The sequence below is a fragment of the Lissotriton vulgaris genome, chromosome 2_1, assembly GCF_964263255.1.
Source record: "Lissotriton vulgaris chromosome 2_1, aLisVul1.2, whole genome shotgun sequence".
Lineage (NCBI taxonomy): Eukaryota > Metazoa > Chordata > Amphibia > Caudata > Salamandridae > Lissotriton > Lissotriton vulgaris.
In genome coordinates, this window is record NC_141687.1 from 1,525,848,159 (window position 1) to 1,525,855,755 (window position 7,597).

Consider the following 7,597-nt stretch of genomic DNA (forward strand, 5'->3'; position numbering starts at 1 on the left):
CATTTTAAAGCTTTCAATTTTCCATTTTCCATTTTTACGTATACACACTTTAATAATCAGCTAATATTATCTAAATCTTATAAACAGTTGTGGACCCCCAGAGTAGTCATTGTGAAACCCAGGTTAATCGCCGCAGCCAAGTTAGTACTAACAAACTGGAAGGACACCTCTACAGCATCTTACAGAGGTTGGCTCAACTGGATCATTTACCTAAGAGGAGCCGACTCCCTAGCGATAAGATACTCACTCTGGAAAACCACCTCCAGAAACCTATGGGAATCACTGGACAAGTGCTTGACCCCTTTTGACCCACCTTAAAACCTGAACAATTGAATGAACTATCAACCAATAAAATGTATGCCACAGCCACTACGCTCGCTGATGCTGTTGGATCTACCCTGTAATCTCTCTATCTCTTCACTTATTCACACTTTTCTCTTCTCCTACACTACTCCCAACCTACCTCTACTGTATAACCAGCAAAAGGGGGTCATCCAAAAATACTTACTATGTTCCACTTACCCTGTACCTCATAGGATGGTTACCCATACTAAGTTATCCCTGTGCACTGCATGTACGTGTATAAATACCATAAATAAAAATGTAAAACAAATAAAAAGAAAAAAAAGAAACCTAAAATAAAAAATCTACCTAAATTGGCAAAGGGTGGCACCATTGTTATTGTCCCTCATATGCTTGGTTGAAATAGGTTGACATTTAGCCTTTCGGACCCACAAGATGAAGAAAAAACTGAAAAAAGTCAAGCAAAAATAAATAGAGCTAAATAGCTGCCCCTGGTCAGTTGTGAGTATCCTCAGCTGCCCCACTTGATAACTTTGCATGCTGGTAGCACTAGGCCACATTTATAGTAGTAATATGACAAGTGGTGGTAACCAATGAAAAACAGGGCTGTAGGAACATCTCACCCAACTATAATATGACTGCTTGACATCTATGAGATCCAGTTTTACAGACAAAAACACATTTCAAAAGTAAATTCCAAAATCCAAATTCACAAATTAGCTGTGGTGAAATTTTGTCTGATGCCATCAGGGTCACACCGGCCTACCGGGCAATTAGGCAGTGCTCAATGGGCTGGGCCAGTTTTTGGGCTGTTTCTTGACCTGTTTATTGTCTGCTGGGCTGGTTTTTATTACTGTTGATTTCTCAGATATTAGAACAAACATTGCCTGCAGCAAGCTCAGATCAGTGCATACTTCCATAACTTGCAAAACATGTATACAGTGTCTCATTACAAGTTCAAAAATGCCCCAATTTCCAAGCACGTCCCACATTTTTAACGTTCTAATTAACTAATAGGGGTCACTTTTATTTTGGTGCCTGGGCCTATATTTAGTCCCAATCCGATTCTGTACCTCACACAGTTACAAGTTTGGAAATACCCCCATTTAGTGGAATTTTCACACATGCTGATGTTGGGCTGGAGAGGGACTGTGAACCCTTCTGGGTGAGCCACGATGCATAAACCGTGACCTGTTGCATCTTTCCTAACATACAACACTATAACTGAACTTTTTTCTTGATATATCTCTACCGTTTATTTTAGCAGTGTTGGATGGGTAGGTCAAGTGTGAGAGGAGTATGTTAGTGCGTTGGTGCGCTTGAGGTGAGATTGGTCAGGTGTAGTTCGGTTTAGGGGGCTGCTCTATTTTCTAAAAACGTTTTCTATCAATTGTTTCTCATCACATTTGTATTATTGTTTTCTTGTCTCTGTTTTCGTGAGGTAGAATTGCATGTTTGAATTTATGGATCTGTTGTGGTCTGATTACACGTTTTTAACTATGCAATTTTGTATAAGGAAATGATAAAAGAAATTACCATTGGTGAAGTATATATTAAAAAGCTTTTATATATTAATAAAAAGACAAGACTAAGACTCAATGAACTGAGTAATTGTCAGCCCACGGAACCTTTGCAGGCCCATATAGATTTAGTACAGGTCCTGTAGAAGTTCCTTTGGTTCATTAAGTCTTGAACCCCCACATATTAATACGTATTTTTTGGTATTGACATACACGTTGGAAGTAGATTCTCACCCTAGAAACACAGGAGTAAGCAACGTTCACTGAGAATGAGGAGGGAAACCTTTAAGCAGTGGGATGTAGGCAAAGGATTTCTCCGCATAGAAAACGACGTTCCCGAATAAAACAAAAATGTTACATACCAATGCACATTTGCACTTTATTTACCAATGGTCAAAGAGTAGGATCAACACTGTTAAATACACAGAAATCCTACCTAGTGTGCATTAATACTTATGAACTGCCTCAATTGTTATTCAAGTAGTAACCACTGAGTCCATTAAAGACTAGCACTTTACTCCACAATGCTGGTCCACCCACAGCTAAAATGTAACAATTTCTTTGCAAAATCCACAAATTATCTGGTGCGAAAAAGTACTCAACCCAATGGTATTCAATTAATCAACAACAGAGGAGTGAACAGTTGAGCCATTCTCGAAATGATTCCCAACTTCTTTACACACATATTGTCAGCAGCAGCAACCAATATCCTATATGGTAAACATCCAGTGGTAGTGGGAAGCTGGAAACTGGTCCAGAGGGGACGTACCTCATTGTCCCTGCAGGTGCGTCATTAACGGGACGGAAGGTTCCACCTGGGGCGGTCATCCCTTTTCCTCTTCCGCTTTTGGCAGGAGTGACGTGGACCAGGTTTCCCGCGTGGGTTCGTCCAGCAGCTCGTGACAGTAAGATTGGAGCCAGCGCTTACCCCCATCCAGGTTTGGAAACGGACAACTTCCGCGCGCTGGAATGTGAGTCTGTGTTCGTAGCTGTCGATCACAGCAGACCAGGGCTCCGGAGGTAGGGAGAGCAGTCCTCCATCGCAGGAGGTCACTGATTAATCTACCTCAATGTCAGGGAGAATTACTCGGAGATGGTTTAATCGGGTAGGCTGGGGCCGCGCAACAGGCGGCGCGCGGACACTGCAGGGTTAATCTCTGCAACTTCATTTTCTCTGCTGCGCCCGGCACGATTTACGGGGGAAAGTCTTTCCTGTTGGTATTTTTCAATAGCTCCGTTAGTCGGGGATTACCTGACCTCAGGGTAGAGAAAGCGGCTGGCTGTGTTTTGCACTTTAATCCTCTTAATCGCATCACATGACCAGCTCTCCTCCCGAAATCGTTCGGTCAAGAGCAATGAGGGTCTCGTCATGAAATGCCCCCTGTTGCCCCCTCCAGATGGACGTGGCACTGTCTGGAACCACCCACACTGGTTGCTAGGTCTTTACTGTGCTCTCCTCCCGAAATCATTCGGTCAAGAGCAACGAGGGCCTCGTCATGAAATGCCCCCTGTTGCCCCCTCCAGACGGACGTGGCACTGTCTGGAAACACCCACACTGGTTGCTAGGTCTTTACCGTGTTGCCTTTGGTCAACATAAGAATCATGACCGAATTGACGTGTGCTGGAGCTGGGCGCTTAGGAGAAGGCAACACCTGGAATTCTGCTGCCTCACTTTGGTTATATAACGAAAACGGAGAGCTGACTCTGCTGTCTCAAGCATTCGCCAACCTGACTCATGCGGTTTAGCAACTGACGCGCTGCTTCCCTTCTAGGTGTACTGGATTGAGCCATATAAGAAATTCCCTTTGCACCTGATGCAACACCTATTATGTCCGTAAGTTAACAAGATCCAGAGTTACAGACAGAGAATGTCTAATAAAATGTTTTGGCAAGCGTACTTTTAGGGTATCCAACCACAGCGTTCAAGAATATGTTACGGCATTTAATTCTGTTTTTTCCCATATACTCTTAGCAGAGACACTTTATATATATATATGTGCTGTACATACATGGAATTTAATCATGATATATTTCTCATACCAGGTGTGAACACGTGGATGCTCAACTGAGATTCTCCACACCCTGCAAATCATCGATGCTGTCCACCATTTTCGGATATTATGATGACAACCGTACCACCAGCCTACAGCTGCTAAAGATACAGAAATCTTCTTCATACTAAACAGCATACAATCAAAGACTGCTGCATTCCGCAGCATTTCATCTTGAATCTTCCGTACAACACTCTAAGGAAGTCCTCAAATTTTCCACCTCTCTGTTTATAATGTCTTCTGATCCTCTCCTGCGTCCACTTTCAGGTACTAGACTTGGTGGCTCTTGAAACAAAGCAGAGTTCTTGTACAAACTCATCTGCATGAGGGACTTTGTAAAACGCGATATAGAAGTATACCTTGAAGCACTTCACCTAGAGTACAAGCAGGGCTTAACAGCATGAACCTGGAAGTTCTGATGGCTTCTTCTATCTACAGATTCCTCAACTTGCGAATCTTCCCAGGTGCAAGAGTGGGTTTCGAAACATGCCATAGCTTTCACACATTGGCACATGTCACCGTCAGACTCCACGTGGACTGCACTACGTCTGGGGGTTGAAGGAGCTAAATTCCACGTTCTAGATTTACTTTGGGACCCCAGGTCGATGTCTCTTTTTGTCTGCATGAAAGTGTGGAGGGGAGGAAACTCGTTGGCCAATTACTCATTACTGTTCAAATGAACTAGGACTCCGCAGAATCAGAGACTCACGGTCCAAAGTTTAGCTAGTTTATTACAAACCCCAGGAAAATTGGACATACAAGCACCTCAAAACAAGGGTGTAGGAATACATTGGAACTAATACAAAGCCAAATCTACGAGTGAAATTGAGACGGTGCAGCATGAACAGAATATTCATTTCCAGAACCAGGATACCGAATATGATGGCTCCAACCTCCAAATTACCCTTCATTGGGGTTCGTAGGTGAAAGGCATTAGTCTATACCTAAACTACTGTGACATCCCTACTTAGCATTCCCCAGGCAAGTTCCATAAAGGTGTCAACACATGAAGGCTTCCTAAGAAGTCCCTCCACATTGAATGGGTCAAGTAGCATAAAGCTACAGAGCGCATTCTAAGATGCTCTCTCTCTCAATGCAAGGCAGAAGGCCCCGGACTCTGTCCCTAACTTCAATACAAGGGGCCCGATTTACAAAAGTAATCTGTGACAAAATCCTAACTTTACGACTTTTGGTATTCACAGAACACATTTAGGAGTACTAAAGTTAGGATTTTGTCTCAGTTAAACTTAAGTTTTGGTCTTAAGTTAGACTTAAGATAAACGTAAGTTTAACTGAGACAAAATCCTAGTCATAAAGTTAGGATTTTGTCTCAGTTAAACTTAAGCTTGTCTTAAATTTAACTCAAGACCAAAACTCAAGATTGACTGAGACAGAATCCTAACTTTAGTACTCCTAAATGCCTTCTGTGAATACCGAAAGTCGTAAAGTTAGGATTTTGTCTCAGATTGCTTTTGTGAATCGGGCCCAAGAGCTTTGGGTAGCGTACCAGGACATATTGCGGCATCACCACTTCCAAGCAGGCCACCTCCTCGTAAGTAACTTTCCATGTGGCAGCGATGTTCCCAGGCCTTGGCTCAAGGACCTTGATTCCCAGGCTCAGTCCGATGACAAAGAACACTGCCCCTTATTATCAGCATCACCGTTCAATGTATCTTCTCCTCCATAAGCCTAACTCCTAAAAGACATTATTCTAACTAAAAAGGATGCATTTTCCACCTGCAACAGAAACGTGAGAACAAACAAATTCCACATGCACATGAAATTCACTAGTGAGTCTAATAAGATAGCTTCCTGGGAAAAATACAATTCAGTCCTCCTGACATCGGCCAACATAAGAGATGGCACATCATTTTATAGGGCACACATATAAATGAAAGTTATTACAGTGCACGTGTAAATTCGCACATTACACAAACACATTAATTACAAAAATATTCGTTAGCCACATGTACAATTCTACATATTAAGGTTTTCACCTAGCTGCATGTAATTGCAATGCTAATTTCTTCATGTTTATATACCTAACACTTCACTTTTTACGGTATTACAGTACACGATCTAATGAACCAATGTTAGCAGAATAAAGGATTACATGCGGGCGCGAACTACCCATGCTTATAGTGCACCCCTACAAATGAAAGAGCAAAATAGTGCTCAGTGTGATGATACACAGCCACATAACAGCATCACCCCTGCTCACTCTCACTAGATTCTCTTTTTCTGCACCCTTCTATACGGATCCAGAGCTCCGCTGCCAACTTAAGTTTACCGACTTAACAACATTCTAAAAAATTCAGTGTGATGGGGAAATTACTTCTCCAAAGAGACACCATCAAGCTGTGACATGACTGCCATAAGCAGATGTCCCTGGTGCTGCTTTCCCCCACTTGTCAGTTTCCCTGACAATACAGGAAAGTCCAGGGGTTCTTGAAAGGCTTTGACTATCAACAGAGGCAGCCCATTCAACAGCCTACCCCAATCTTTCATGGATCCATGCAGAGCCAGACTGGGAACAGCAACCAGCCCTGTCAGATTCCTGCTTGACCGGACCGGGGGAGAATGGGGGGATAAGCACCTCTACCGATTGTTACAGGGGGGCTAGATTGCCTTGAATTGCGATATTGCAGCCCCTAGTTAACAAACTGGTCCCCACTGGCAATAAACTGGCCCCCACCTCTCCGGCCCACCAGGGAAATGCCCGGTGCCTGCTACAGCCAGTCCGGCCCTGGATCCATGCATGCATAGAGAATGAGCAGAATTATGTCAGTGGTTTGTATACTCTGGAAGTTGTGGATGTGATGTTGCCAGCTTGCCAGCCTTCCACTAAGTTAATCTATGCTGGTCATTGTGCTACATTTGTGGCTTGGTGCAAGCACTGTTGCATTGACTATCTTCAGACCAAATTGTCTGACTTACTCCTGTTTATTTTATGTTTGGCTAGACAAGGCTTTGGTTTGGTCGTTGGTAATGGTGGCCTATCAGCCTTTGTAGACTTTCTCCATTTGTCAAGTCAGCCTTCTCTGTTCGAATCACCTGCTGTTATAGGTTTTTTGAACGGGTTACTTATATGTTGCCACCTGTTTTCTTTGTTAAGCAGCAGTGAAGCCTTCATTACCTTCTTACTTTATTGATGTGAATGCTCTGGGAAGCCATGCACACTTGTACCATGAGATTCTTGGCTCTTAAACCATCTAACCATCCCCCTTATCACTATCAGTTTTGTGTGACACGCCCAACACTTCATTAAGCTATAGATATTATCTGTGCAGCCACCATCCTGCACATTCTTTCATGATAAGTTAGTGCTTTGGACTGTGGTGTCCCTTTTCCCATAAGTGGTGTTGCCCTTCCATTTGATGCTGTCTGTCATGCTCCCTGCATTTTTCTCTCTGTCATCACTTTAAGAAGGCGGAGTGGATGCACCGGTTGGATCCCAAATGGACCCTCAATTTCTACGTCAATAGGACTAAAGATTGCCATCCCAACGATAATCTTTCCATTGGTGTCACCTTTTTGAAGGTACTGCTTGGGTATCGCATGACAAGGTGAGGAGTCTGCAGTTAGAAGTGTCCATCAGAACGAGAGAAGAACAAGATACTTACCTTTGGTAACACTCTTTCTGGTGGACACAGTAACTGCATATTCCTCACATCTCGCCCTCCTGCCAATTCTGTGGAGTGGACTTTTCATGATAAAATGGTC

General features: G+C 43.2%; 1 protein-coding gene across 1 annotated transcript in view; it reads right to left on the reverse strand.

Annotated features, from left to right (window-relative positions):
• LOC147732841 (G protein-activated inward rectifier potassium channel 4-like) overlaps positions 1-2,863 on the reverse strand; it is a 259,916-nt gene extending 257,053 nt beyond the window's left edge. The window contains exon 1 of the mRNA XM_086958872.1: positions 2,593-2,863. The gene's annotated coding sequence lies outside the window, so the exon portion shown is untranslated. The remainder of the gene's footprint in view (positions 1-2,592) is intronic.
• Positions 2,864-7,597: the final 4,734 nt, after the last annotated feature.